Consider the following 14,525-nt stretch of genomic DNA (forward strand, 5'->3'; position numbering starts at 1 on the left):
TGGAGCACTTTTTGCTTTTTGCATTACCACACAAAAACTAGTAATTGAAAACATGTGATTTTTCATATGATATTTCCTTTGCTTGTCTACTAAAAAATTAATGATCAATAATATCTATACGTAGTTCATATTTTCCACAATTAGCTCATAAACACAAGGAGCATTTTTGTTCCAACTGTACCCATGACAGCCTCCATCGGTGCATTCTACATGCGACCACATGCCACAGATGGAGCAAGAAATCCATTGCTCCCCCGGCCGGGACCTTGAATACCATTCATCACAGACAAGACACTGAATGTCCTCTGTACTTTTCTTTTTTGCTTTTTTCCTCCCTCCTTTTGTTCTGGTAAGATTTTACGTTTCACCTTTTGGGAACACTTTTTTTCCCCAAAGTCTAAAGCTGCTGCCTTTCTGACATAAGACTGCAGCTTGAGCTCCTGCTCAGCAGTAAAAACTGCATTGCAGCCCTTGTACCCTACTGAGGGCAGCATGCTTGAACCCTGCTCGGTAAGGTCTCTTTTCTTTTTGACGTATTGGGCCAGGGTAACAAGGGGAATGCTCAACACTCTGTAACTGCATACCTTATGAACATAACCACCTAGAAAGGGTGTACCAACTGTACCCATTTACCACCTTGCATATTTCACAACACGCCATAATATCCTTATATCCTTCATGTTAGAAAATATGTCAATTATTAGTAGACGGTTCAAATGTCACAAACATCAAATTTTGTTTTAATTTGTCTTCCCAAGTTGTCTAAATATGGCTCTTGACTTGTAATCTTAAACCATGCAACTAAACAGCATGTGACACAATAGGATTCTACCGCGGGTACAGTTGATACATTGTGTTTCAACTGTACCCCGCTGACCACCGCTCACATTTCTCTAGATTCTACGATAACCTTGAATGACACCAAGTCATGAAATATGTCAGTTTTTAAAGCACAGATTAAAGATTACAATACATTTTAACAGTCATATAAGGAGAAGAAACTTGTGAAAAAAAAAACTTTTGCCGATATCTTCGGACCAGGGAAGCGCACGTACTTCAAATTTCCCACGATCAAAGAGGACGCTAATACACATGTGCTGAACAAAATCACAGATCAGGCTTGTCGCACACGCAAATTATTTAACGTGTTTCAACTGTCCCTCTGTTCCAACTGTACTGGGTCTACCCATTAACTCGCGACCCCTAAAGACCTGTAGCTCATTAACATCTGCCTGCATGATGAGTTTGACCCCAGGTAAGTTAAATTCTGAAGGTCCCTTGTCTGACCTGAGGACCTCTGCTGACATTGATTTATTGTCAACACTTTTGCATGTCTCCCCCTGCAGCTGAGCTGCAATGGACTGACCAATCTGACTGCCTGTGTAATGTAAGCTGCATAATGAGATTTCCCATATCAACATTATTAGTGGGTGAAGATATCTGTACATTGCTGGGAGGGACCTGTACATGAGTAGAGCTAAACGTACAGGTTGTCAGTGCACCCACCTAGGGAGTCTGCACATCTTTGAAAAATCACCCTCTCCCAAAGCCTGTAGTGGTGTATACCGCACTCTCTGGAACCTGAGCCACTGACCCTTGACTGTTGCTGAGTCCATGTTCAATGCACAAAGGAATACAAAGAGTATACCTCCTCATAATTATTCAGACTTGACCCTAACTTACTGGATTTGGTTATTATTTACAAATATGTATGTATTACATGGCCAAAAGTGACCAAACTGGGAGGCAGTATTTGATGATTGAGCTGGTGTTGATGCTTGATTGAGGAATCCAGAGGTCAGGGTATCAGTGTGGCTGGCATGCAGTTCCCATGTGTGGTGGGGCTCTGCATTGTGCTCAGGCGCTGGTCAAATGGGCAATAGAAATACACCACACAGTGTAACAGCTTTACATTGTGTTCATTCCCCTGCCGTTTACACAATTAAAACTTTAAATGAGTTCCTGCACGCGAGGCTGATGTCATACCAGAGCCCATAGCAAAATAACAGGCAGGGATTCAACGGAAACAGGATTAATAAAAGAGGGGGTGATTTTGTGAAAATGCATAACATATTTACTCCTGTTACATTTGGCAACAACATATGGAGCTCTGTGAAATACAAAGGAGGAAATGTTTTGTTTTAGGGATGCTTTACATATTCTGATGTAAGGTTCAAGGAATGGTGGATTCAGATGAAGCTCTTAAAATATCCTTCAGATTTGTATAAATTCATGCTTGCCAACACAAATGATTATCCTTTTTATCTGGCCACTTTACTGTGACTTTGTTTTCAGTTTTTCTTGTATTTCTCCACCAGGGGATGCATGTGTTTCATAAGAACTGCCTCAAATAGTACACTTGTTTAAAGCAAAAAATGTGAAGGAAATGCAGAATATTTTTAAGGAGTTTTGAAAAACCTCTCTTCAGAAATCTGTCAAGTCAAATGGATTTGACAGTCTGATATTTAATTACCTTGTGCAGTATTGGTAGTATAAAAACTACAATCTTTACAATCGGTTGTGAAAAAAATACTTTTTTGTTACAGTTTACCAATATCAAATGTATGAATGCATTTGGAGGCCAGGGTGTATGTACAAATCATCATAGTTATAGTCCCTTAAAATTCATACAAATGGTTCTTTAATGCTTTCATGACTACCTAGTATGCAATACATCATTGGGGAAAAATTTTAGATTTCTCTCTATAATTCTTGCTGTACCCATTTCAGAATGTTTATTTTTTTTTGGCCTCACAATTCTCAAGAGATAAGACAGAATATTATGTTCATGCACTGGGTTCCACGAAGGTGTTGTAGTAATCTTGCTTGATAGCACTGGTCTGCCTTATGACAGGGGCATTACTTTACAACTGCTAGCCATGTACTTTTTGGAAAAACCTGAGAAAATAAATGTGTGCGGCTCTGCAGTCAAGTCCTTTCTTCAGCTGTAACACTGAGAGGAAAAGAGGTTGATACTGCAGGCCTTGAAGAGGTGACTCATTTTTTTGACATATACATTTAAGTATTTAGGATTGGTGAATTAACAGTAGTTTTGTCTATTCCAGGTGCGTTGCTATAACTGCTATACAAATGAACAAAGCTGTAGGGTCAGCAGTGACCAGACAAAATGCAGTATGTATCATCATATGGTATGCAAAACGATAAAGGTGTTTGGTAAAGACCAATGCATTGCCTACTGCTTGTGCAAGACCCAGCCTGGGGTTCTGAAGTTTTGTGGTTAAAGTATCTGTTTTGATGTTCTATCAAATTATATTACCACAACACAATATGACTCGATTACATTGTTGATGCCATTAAACTTGCTGGGATTGGCACTGCTTCAAAGAGAAGGAGTCCATCTTTTACCTGCCATGTCAACAGTCATCCAGGTGCAGCTCAATTGCACAACATTTACTCAAAATATTGTACATGTTAGGTGTTCTGGTAATCTACACGCGATTCAGTGCCCTCAAGTTCCAATTTCGCCTTTTTAAAAAGGAAAACAACACAGAAAAAAGTAAGTTTTAAAAACACAGGAAACAAAGGAGCAAGTAAAGCAAGTGTAGCCTATATTGTGGTTTAAGTCAAAGGTTAGAGGATCTCTGTTGATGCTCAGTCAAATTACATTACCTGTAAAACTATAAAATTGCTCACAGTAAATTTCTGTACTCTGATGCTTCCTGTGGAAAGTCTATTCATTCATTGTACTTTACACAGTATACTTTTCCTTGCTTGGACGTGAATATCAAAATATATTTTATCGTCGCATTACTCCAACATGTCCACTGGAGGGAGCCCTTTATTCATTTAACCTCTGTACAACTGTTTCACTGTAAAGTGTATCTTCAAGATGATAAACTTCAAAATGTACACTAGATGGAGCTCTTTATTCATTTAACTTCCATAGTGCTGGAAACTGTTACAGGGAATCAAACAAATTGTCTTTACATTTACATTTGACAGACGCTTTTATCCAAAGCGACTTACAACTGAGATAGAGTACAACACACTCAAACAACCATACGGAGTCAACAATATTAGAAGCACTGCATGACCATGTTTCTGGTTGGGCAGGCAAGGTACAAACTAGCAGGTAAAGCTAGCGAGAGCGTTATACCATTGGATTACATTATTATACATAATATTATCATTTTATAGTTTAGTAGGAAAGCGTTTTGAGACATGAAAAGTTCCTTTAGGGAGTAGTTTTTCAGGGGCTCAGGTGAGAGCAGAGGAGGTGTGTCTTCAGATGTTCCTTGAAGACAAAGAGGGACTCAGCAGAACAGATGAGGTGTGGAAGTTCATTCCACCGTTGGGGGTCAATGGCGGAGAAAGTCCTGGATAGTGATTTAATGCCACGATGCGAGGGGATCACTAGACACCAGGGGCGGAGCCGATGGCTCAGTGCAGATGGGGCGAGGGCCTGTAGTGGTCCCTTATAATATACAGCCTGTTATAGGCTGTATGGAGATGCAAGACAGATCCAAGGGGAAACTTACGGAGACAGAAGGGCGGAGGGGAGAGAAATGCGGATTACAATGAGGTGTGCTATTTAAGCACACCTCATTGCGTGAGACCATTTTTAAATACCGCGGCTCCGTCAGCAGTGACGGCGATGGGAAACAAGACAGCCGGCGATCGCCTAGTTCCTATACTTTGGGACTCGAACAGATTTTTCTGTTTGTAAACTTACACAAGGACACTGGACAGCAAATAAAGTTTTCTGTAACTCTATTATGTGTCTGCTCATTCAAAATAAATATCGCGGCGAGAAATTTAGCTAGGGGTCGGTCGAAACCATTACGCCCTCAGTCTGACTTTTCTTTTTTTTTGCCACAATCAACACACACAAACAAACTTTATTAAAAAAATATTCAACTAAACAACAAAAATGCATGTTCAGTCAGGCAGATGTGGCCCCTTTGTAACTGGAAAAACCGTGGGCCCGGGGCAGCCACACCCTCTGATCCCCCCTCCATTCGCTAAGCTAAAGCCAGACACCATTTGGTATAGTAGAGCGTAGCGGTCGGGAGGGAACATTGGGTTGCCGCAGTGAGTTTAGGTAGGTAGGTGTAGTTTTGTTGGTCACCCTGTACGCAAGAATCAAGGCCTTGATCATTATGCGAGCAGCTGCAGGGAGTCAGTGGAGCGAGACCAAGAGAGGAGTAACGTGAGCCCTTTTTGGTTGGTTGAAAACCAGATGTGCAGCTGCATTTTTCACTGTTCAGTGTATCTACAAGATGGTGATAAAATAGTAGGATTTACTGGAACACAGAATGAATGTCCTTGCAATGACAATGGCAATGACTCTATGCAATATTTACTACAGTATGACAGTTATTTTCACTGGAATTAGAACTAGTGGCACTGAAAAGCATTCGTAAGGTATACTGCAATTACAACCATGGTACATCTCTAGCCTGCAGGGCAAATAAATAACAGATTCCAAACTGCAGCACTACACCATCATCATATGTGATGCAATTCTACATGCACCCCTCATTAGAGTGACCCATGGAACCACAGCTGGGTCTTCTCAGGTTGAAACTTTATTGTTGTCGTCCTCTTCACAGGGTTGGAGACATTTAAATGTGAAATGATTCCCCAGGCCTGTAATGGCTTCTGTATAAGAGCAGGACTACAGTGAGTGCCCTATTCCCCATCATGTGTAAAAACAACATTTTAATTAGACAGGCTACGTGCTCTGAAAATACATATTTCATCACACTGGACAGAACTGAAGAAAGTGGTGAATGCTTACTTTTATTGAACATGGCATAATATTATGAGGGTCTGAAATGTGGAAGCACGGACAACAGACGGAAAACATCTTTGAGATGCATGCCATTGATTAATGGACATTTGATAATTAGTTCAATAAGTGTTAGTAGTTTGCTTACCCTGAAGTACTCAGTTGTAATACATGCACACACCCTGCCATATAGTGTCCATTGCCATATGGTGTTCTGTAAAAGCAAGTCACCATGTGTCCCACACTATGCACTTTTATGTTTCTGAGGTAAGTGATTCAGTGGTTGAGATTGCAGTTTTTCCTTGAAAAGAGTAACTAGCTAGTGAGTACAAAAGGAAATAATTTCATTGTAATACATTTTCCTCTGGAGGTGTCATTTGAAAGGGGAGATCAGCATAATGATTCAGTCGTCTACTTGACAACAATGCTCCCTATTATTATTTAAATGTTAGCTATAGCCTGTTAAATCGCTGGCACAGTGAGAAAGTGTCTCCAACCACTTTGCCAGCCAGGTACCTTGCTCAGCGGGAGCATACAATCTCAAAAGAAAAAAATTCTCTCTGTGGGACTGGCAAAAGCAGTGGCGATTTGACACAACTCACACTGGGTGAGGCACTTATGTGTCCAAAGGCCTTGCTTAGTTGGTGGGCTGACGGAGAGTATCCATTGCCTTTCACTGGGCTTTTTTTCCTGATGTCCTGGAAGTAACATATCCACAGTGCAATCCAAGTTATGCTGAAAATAAGAGGCACTCTTGGTCCTGGCCACATAATTGTTCCTTGTAAGTCCTTGTTCCCAAAACAGTCAGAAATTAAGGGCCACATTGCAAGCAAGCTAACTAGCAAACAGTATATACTGAATTGTTCAGACCATGGACAATCTCTTATCCATCATTGTATATGTGCTTCAAGTAGTTTCTGTGTTGGACAATACAATATCTTTACATTCAGTTTTAAATGGACTGTTTCATCTATATAACTCATCAGTATGTTCAAATATTGTACATATGTGCTCGTATACATATGGCTCGTATGTATATACAAAATTCCATGTCATGCATTCTTTTGGCTGTATCATTTATCTTCTAATAAAATAAGATAATCTTTGAACGAAGCACACTGTGTTTTTCCTTTTTAAAATTAGAAAAATATTTGATACTGATATTTTTACTTGAACCATGTAGAAAAGACTGTAAATACTGTTCATATGACTTATTTCATTGTTATGTTTTCTATATTATACATACAAGATAACATACAGTTATATATGGTTATGTGAAGACACCTAATTGTCAGAGGGCATTATTTCCATGCAGATATAGCCATTAATATTGCCATTTTCTCCTAGTTCCATGATGTGTGCAGAGAAAATGGAGGGTTGAAAAGTTGTCTCTGCTCTAATACAAAGTTTTAGTCTCATATTTAAGACTGTTAATTGTGGTCAGACATGTGTAAAAACAACAGACAGAACATTCAGCAATGTAGTAATGCTGAATAAATGCCCTTTTATGCCTGTTTGGATTGAATGAATATTTCATTTTGCTGCTATCTTAGCTATTGTTGCTAGCATGGCTAGTAGACACGCTGCTGGAGTTGTCATTATTACACACATAGATAGCATCTTAGACATGTGAGCTTTTTTGCTTTTTTAATTTTCTTTCATAACAGAGCTGGAGGTGCTATGTCAGCTGACCATTCTAAATTCTATAGAAGAATGTTTATTTAATTATATTATGACATGCAGCTGTCACACTTTATAAAAATGTAGAGCTCATACACATTTATAAAATGGGATAGAACCAAAATTGTATGATCATAGTATTCGTACAGTCAAATTCCCTTTCCAAATATCTACATAACACATACTGGTTGGTTATTTTTGCATTAGAAAAAAGTTAATCCTTTTTGAGGATGTCCTTAATACTGGCAGTCCTTATATAATTCAAGTTAAGGTCAGTGGTGCAGAGGATGAATATGGATGTGCTGCGGGCAGAACAGGTGAGTTCAGCAGTGAAGCAGGAACAGGTGGGTGTGCTGCAGACAGAGCAGGTGAGTTCAGCAGTGAAGGGGGAGCAGATGGATATTTCTCAGGTATGTCAATGTATTTATGGCATAATATTTAGTTAATTATTTTTTACTTTCACACCGTTTGTTACACTTTATCAAAATGTACAGCTCATATGAATGGACAAAATGGGATAGAACCAAAACTATATTATTCCTTCTTGTTCATGTATTGCAGTTGGAATATGGACTCAGTAGCCAGTCCCATTATCTGTTGGGAGAAAATGTGGAGATAGAGATGTAAACTCTACAGTGTATTGTGTTGTATTATATTGTCCAGTACCCAATAAATGCATTTGAGCTTGACTGACTGCGTGCCTGCTACTTCCTTGATGAACTGAGTGACAAGGGTTACATTCAATTTGTTACAGCTCTCCATTGTGACCAATACCCTCAAAAAGTGTGGATGTTCCTGGACCAGCCTCTTGGATATCATTCAGGCTCTTGGGGATATTTTTGAGTGTCACGACAGATGACCAGTAATCATTGATACCCACTGGTATCAGCTAGGGACAAGGTGGATTCTCTAATCCTGTCTTTGCAAGATCCATATGCAGGATGGATGTCAGACTTGAAGAGGCTGACAGGAGACTGATATTGAACTCATCAGAGGCAGTACAGAATGGATATCAATGATTACTGGTCATCTGTAGAGTCATTGATGTAACACTACTTTCTCGCACTTTTTGCCTCTGACGTATGATCTCTGGCACAGCAAAACACTGGAAATGCAACACAAAGCATGACATATGCATGAGGCTACCACAATGTTGGAAAACTTGCTGAAAACATCTACAATTTGTTGAAGGTATTGTCCACAACAGGGAACTAAAACCAATTGAGCAGCTTGTGTGTCACCTCTATGTCACATCAGTTGAGTTATCAGATGTTGACCATGCAAGGCTCCAGTTTTTGTTGAGAGGAAATAGAGGTCCAGAAAAGTTACCATCACCAGAGATGCTTTTGAGCTACACACTGTTCATGTAAACTATCTGGTAGCAAACCCATATGGGGGCAAGGAGACTACACTGATGTTTCAGCTCCAATGGAAACCTCAGCCTGGACTAAGGTTACCTGCAGGCTGTTTTGACAAAGCTACTCTCTCTTCCAGAAACCTGAAGGTTGTTGCATGTGGTAAAGTCAAATTGCAGGACAGCAAAATGCAAATGTGTCAAGAAAGGTTTCAAGTACACCTTCTATATGTGCACATGTACACATGTATGTATGTGATGCAATTAATTGTTGCAACCTAAATGAAAGAGAAACCGTTATTAAGGCAGAATAATGCAGACAGGTGGAAGATTATTAAACATCAACCACAACAGAAAAACTCACAATTAATAAATAAATCAGTTTCATGCAGTTAAAGTACAAGGAAAGAGAATGTAGAAAACAAAAATTAAAATTAAACTTTGTTCCATGCAGGTTTGGCACAGAAATGCTTCTCTGCTTAACATAGAGACAGATTCACTATTCTTACAAAAGTTTGTTAGCGTATAATGTGTGTACACTCAAAATGGCAAACATTTTGGAATTCATAAATTACTTCTTCCCTGGAATTTTTTACTACGTACAAATGAGTTTCATGTCTGATGCACACCACTCATACCACACAAGCAAGCAGACAACTTTGAGAAAGATGACGATTTTACTCGATTTAATTAAAACTCGATTTAATTTCAAATTTCAAAAAACAAACCAAAAATATACTGACTAAGCATATCTGTAAATTTCTATTATAATTAACTAAGTTGCCACATTATACTTGGGAATCTGTGTATACTGTGGGTGTCAAATGTTATGTGTTGAAAATTCAATTAGGCCTATGCACTAACAAATGAACACTGATCTTAGCACTTACTACAGGATGAGGGAAAACAGCTAAGATACAATAGAAAACCCACACACCATTACTAACTGCAGTGTTGTGCAAGTTCACACTCCACAAGAGCTTGCTCAAAGTTCAGTTCACACAGATTAAAATGAACAAGTTCATGTTCATAGTTCACAATTTTGAGTTTTGAACAAGTTCACAGTCCCAGTTCATTTCTTTCATTTTTTAATGGGATCAGGATTCTCATGTTAAAGTAATTAGAAAGATAAATGCGGGACAGGACACAATTTTTCAAAATTCCATGTTGTTAAAATCCACTTTCAGATTAGGCATGTGTTTCAACAATGTCAGCTGAGATTCCACTGTGATTTCCAGATGTCACCACTTCTTATGTTTCCATAGTTTCATGTAATTGCTTTGGAGTCAGTCTTGTTTCATCATGAGCCATGGTACTGGAATGATGACAGCAGAATGGGTCTCAAACACTTTCTCAAATAACACCCTTCCCTTTCCTACTTAAGTAAATGCTTGCGTGATGCCATATGAGGTATGCACTTGCTCAGTCACTTGCAGATAGGCTGCAGCTCTTGTTTTAACTCTTTGTTACAAACAATAAAGGGAGAATTCTCTAACTGTGATGTGTTACAGAGAGGGAATAGGTGGAACCATATGCATTGTTAAAGCATACAGCTCAGTTGTGCCATAGAGACGACACAATCTGCTCACATAACAAACTGAAAATATGTTGTGTGCAGCTTGCCAAAATACCGTTCATATCACTTATGATCGCTGTCAGGCAGAAACCTTGTATGTCCAAAATCATTACTTTACAAGAAATGAAAAAAAAAAAAACATTGTGTTTTTAAAATTGAACACCGCGTTGTCAAAGTTGTTGCTGTGTCTTTATACAATGTATGGTCAGATATTTGCATGTGTCATTATATTATTAACATTTTACCAAAATCAAGTTCAAATGGAGTTACAATGTTTTTGACCAGCGAATGTCGACATACGTGTTTTGTCTGTCATTGATTATAACGTCTGAGGCAGTGAGTGCATCGCATTACGTTATCATCAACTTACAGGTTATAAAGTTTACTGTAGCTATGTGTGCGCTCAGTTTTTCCTGTCATTGAATACATTTGGCCAAAATCTCTTGTTATAACAGATTAAGTGCTATGAACAGGCTACTGAGGACAGTATTGGCTATGCCTAGACGGCAAATGCTAAACTAAACTGCACTCTAACCTACCGTAGTTTGCTTGCACTATTATCCGCTCCCTCATGTCCCAGCCCTTAAATACATAAAACATTAGCCTTTATAGACTTAGTGTTTCTTGAGTAAAGAAAATGCTGTACTTATTCAAACGACAAGTTCTTTATTTAGCCTTGCATTGCAAACAACCAGAGACTGTCTCCAAACTGCCTACTACTGCTGTGTATTCTTCTACAGTATAGCTAGCTGCTATACTTCATTTATCATCGCCGTTTCAATAATGGACAGAGTTTTAACTGAGTTTTCTAATAAGTATTACTTTCGATGAAGTAGGGATTGATTTAGCTAGCGAGAGAAAGGCTAATCTGATAATGGATAATGGATAATCTGATCATTTCTTGTCATATCTTACCACCACTTAAAAATCCCATAGAGACAGTGTCTGTTCCACGACCCTCCGTCCCAAACTTCTTAAAAACATCCAGTAGGGGCATTTGTGCTGATAATTTGATAAAAATTAAGTCTGCCAAACCTGAAAGTACTACCTGTAGACAAATGGTCCTTAAGATTGGGTTAATAAATATCAGATCGCTACAACCTAAAGCTTTATTAATAAACGAATTGATTACTGATCACCAATTTGATATCTTATGCCTGACTGAAACATGGCTTAAACCTAATGACTTGGCCCTTACAGTGTTTTCTTATCGGAATTTGCCAATTTTCTATCTGACCTGGTTGTCAATATAGAAAAAGCTGTAATAGTAGGCGACTTTAATGTCCATATGGATAATGAACATGACCCGTTCAGAACAGCATTTTTGTCCATCATCGAATCCATTGGACTCTATCAAGCTGTGGACAAACCCACACATTACCGCAACCATACTCTTGATTTGGTCCTCACATATGGAGCAGACATTAACCAGGTGGAAATCATGCCACACAATCCTGTGTTATCCGACCACTATCTCATCTCTTTCAATTTACCACTAACGTGCTTCACATACTCGGAGCCTAGATTTTCTTCCAGGCGCACGTTTTGCTCTCTTACAGCAAATGCCTTTATCGACGAGCTCCCTACATCATACTACCTGAACATAAATCTCCTCTAGTTTATGTTCAAACCCCAGCTCAACTGAAATTAATCTACTCGCGGACAGAATCGACTCTACTTTGCGTAAAACTCTAGATGCCGTTGCTCCCCTCAAAAGGAAGAAAATCACAGACAAGAAGCTAGCACCTTGGTATAACGACCATACTCGTGCTCTCAAACAAGCCACACGAAAACTCGAAAGAAAATGGCGCTCCACCAAACTACAGGTTTTTCTCCTGGCGTGGAAGGAAAGTCTCCTAAATTACAAGCATGCCCTCACAGCTACCAGATCCAAATATTTCTCTACTCTAATTGAGAGAAACAAGGACAATCCTAGGTACCTGTTTAGCACTATCGCCAGATTAACCAAGAGTCCTGCATCAGTTAACCCTACCATACCAGCAATTTATAGTAGCAGTGACTTCATGAACTTCTTTGACAGTAAAATCTTAAAGATAAGAGACACAATACAAAAATTCTCATCAACTTCTGGTTCCTGCCTGGCCAGTCCCGTTCCAGATTATGTAGACATGTCTATTAGGCCCACCTCGCGCTTTGACTCTTTTATACCCATTGAATTTGGCGACTTTTCTTCTCTTCTTAATTCATCTAATAACTCTACCAGCCAACTTGACCCCATACCAACTGGCTTCCTAAAACAGCTATTGCCTGCAATTGGCACACCACTATTAAATCTTATCAATGCCTCTCTTATGTCTGGACACGTACCTCAGCCCTTCAAAGTAGCAGTTATCAAGCCTATTCTGAAAAAGCCTAATCTTGATCCCAATGACCTGTCAAACTATAGGCCGATCTCGAACCTTCTCTTCCTCTCAAAAATTCTGGAAAAAGCGGTATCAAAGCAACTCTGTTCCTTTTTACACTCTAACAACATTTTGGAAGTTTTCCAGTACGGAAACCGCTCTCCTGAAAGTGCTCAACGACCTTCTACTCTCCTGTGACAATGGCTGTATCTCTCTTCTTGTGCTACTAGACCTAAGTGCAGCCTTTGATACCATCGATCATTGTATCCTCCTTGACCGCCTCGAAAACCTGGTTGGCATAAGTGGACATGCCCCATGCCCAGGCAATCAGACACTTAACACCGGGCATCACAAGCACAAAGGACATACAAACAAATAAAAAAAAAAGAATCTAAATCCCAGTACTGTGGTACATCACTTTTTTGTGCCACCCTCAACACTGCAATCTTTACAGTAATATACAAAATTAATGAGGAAAAAACCAACACCAAACCACGCAAAAATGTGTGCTAAAGGAAATTATGTGCTCTTACCCAATACAGCGAGATGGCTTCAACAAAGCTGATATTGCTAATACTGTGGTTCATCAACCTGCAATTTACTGCCATTAATCCCTAAAACACAAAACCTTAAAATAAATCTCCAAATTGCACAGCAGGGAAGAAATATATATGCATATATAGACACACACACTCCAGACCACTGCTTACATACAGTAACATGTCACTTAGCGGGGAAGAGAAATCAAATCAGTTTAAATTCAACAGATGGCAGCAGCTTATCCAATCTTGTGGACTCCTTACAAATTTAGCCAACCGGCTGGTCAACCAACCTGAACACCCGCATTTTAAAAGACGTGATTCAGTCGAGTTGCTGTCTAATTGTCTGAACTGTCACGCCTACTCTCCCATCATTTTAATAACACAAATTATTCCAGTGAATAAACTATTTTTAATCCAATCCAGTTCATCCATACAGTTCTGTACAAATAATGACATAAGAACATAAGAACATAAGAACATATGATGACGAGAACAGGCCATTCGGCCCAACTAAGCTCGCCATTTCTTAATTAAAGAGTATCCAAAACTGCATCAAGTCTAGACTTGAACACAGCAAGGGTCTCTGCCTCAACTACACGACCTGGCAACCTATTCCATGTATTGATAACTCTTTGTGTAAAATAATATTTCCTTACATCAGTGCGGAACTTACTCTTAACTAGTTTCCATTTATGTCCTCTTGTTTTACAGACTGAACTCACCCTAAAGAATCTATTATAGTTAACCTTATTGATTCCTTTTATAAATTTAAATACCTCAATTAAATCACCCCTAAGCCTCCTCTCGCTTAATATAAATAGGTTAAGTGACTTGAGTCTTTCCTCATAGCATTTATATTTCATGCCAGGAACTAATTTAGTTGCCCTTCTTTGAACCTTTTCTAAAGCTTCAGTATCTTTTTTAAAGTGCGGTGCCCAGAACTGCACACAGTATTCCAGGTGCGGTCTGACTAAGGCATTGTATAATTTCAATATAACCTCTTTAGATTTATACTCAATAGTTTTGGCTATATATCCCAGCATCCTGTTGGCCTTTTTTACTGCTACAGCACACTGCCTAGATCCTGTTAAACTTGGGTCAACCATTACTCCCAAGTCCTTTTCAAATTGAGCACATTCTAGTTTTTTTCCACCCATGAAGTAGTCTTGTTTAAGGTTCTTATTTCCTACATGCAAGATTTTACATTTATCTAAATTGAAAGTCATCTGCCAGGTATCTGCCCATAGTATTAGCAGTT

The sequence above is a fragment of the Megalops cyprinoides genome, chromosome 8 (genome assembly GCF_013368585.1).
Source record: "Megalops cyprinoides isolate fMegCyp1 chromosome 8, fMegCyp1.pri, whole genome shotgun sequence".
Classification (NCBI taxonomy): domain Eukaryota; kingdom Metazoa; phylum Chordata; class Actinopteri; order Elopiformes; family Megalopidae; genus Megalops; species Megalops cyprinoides.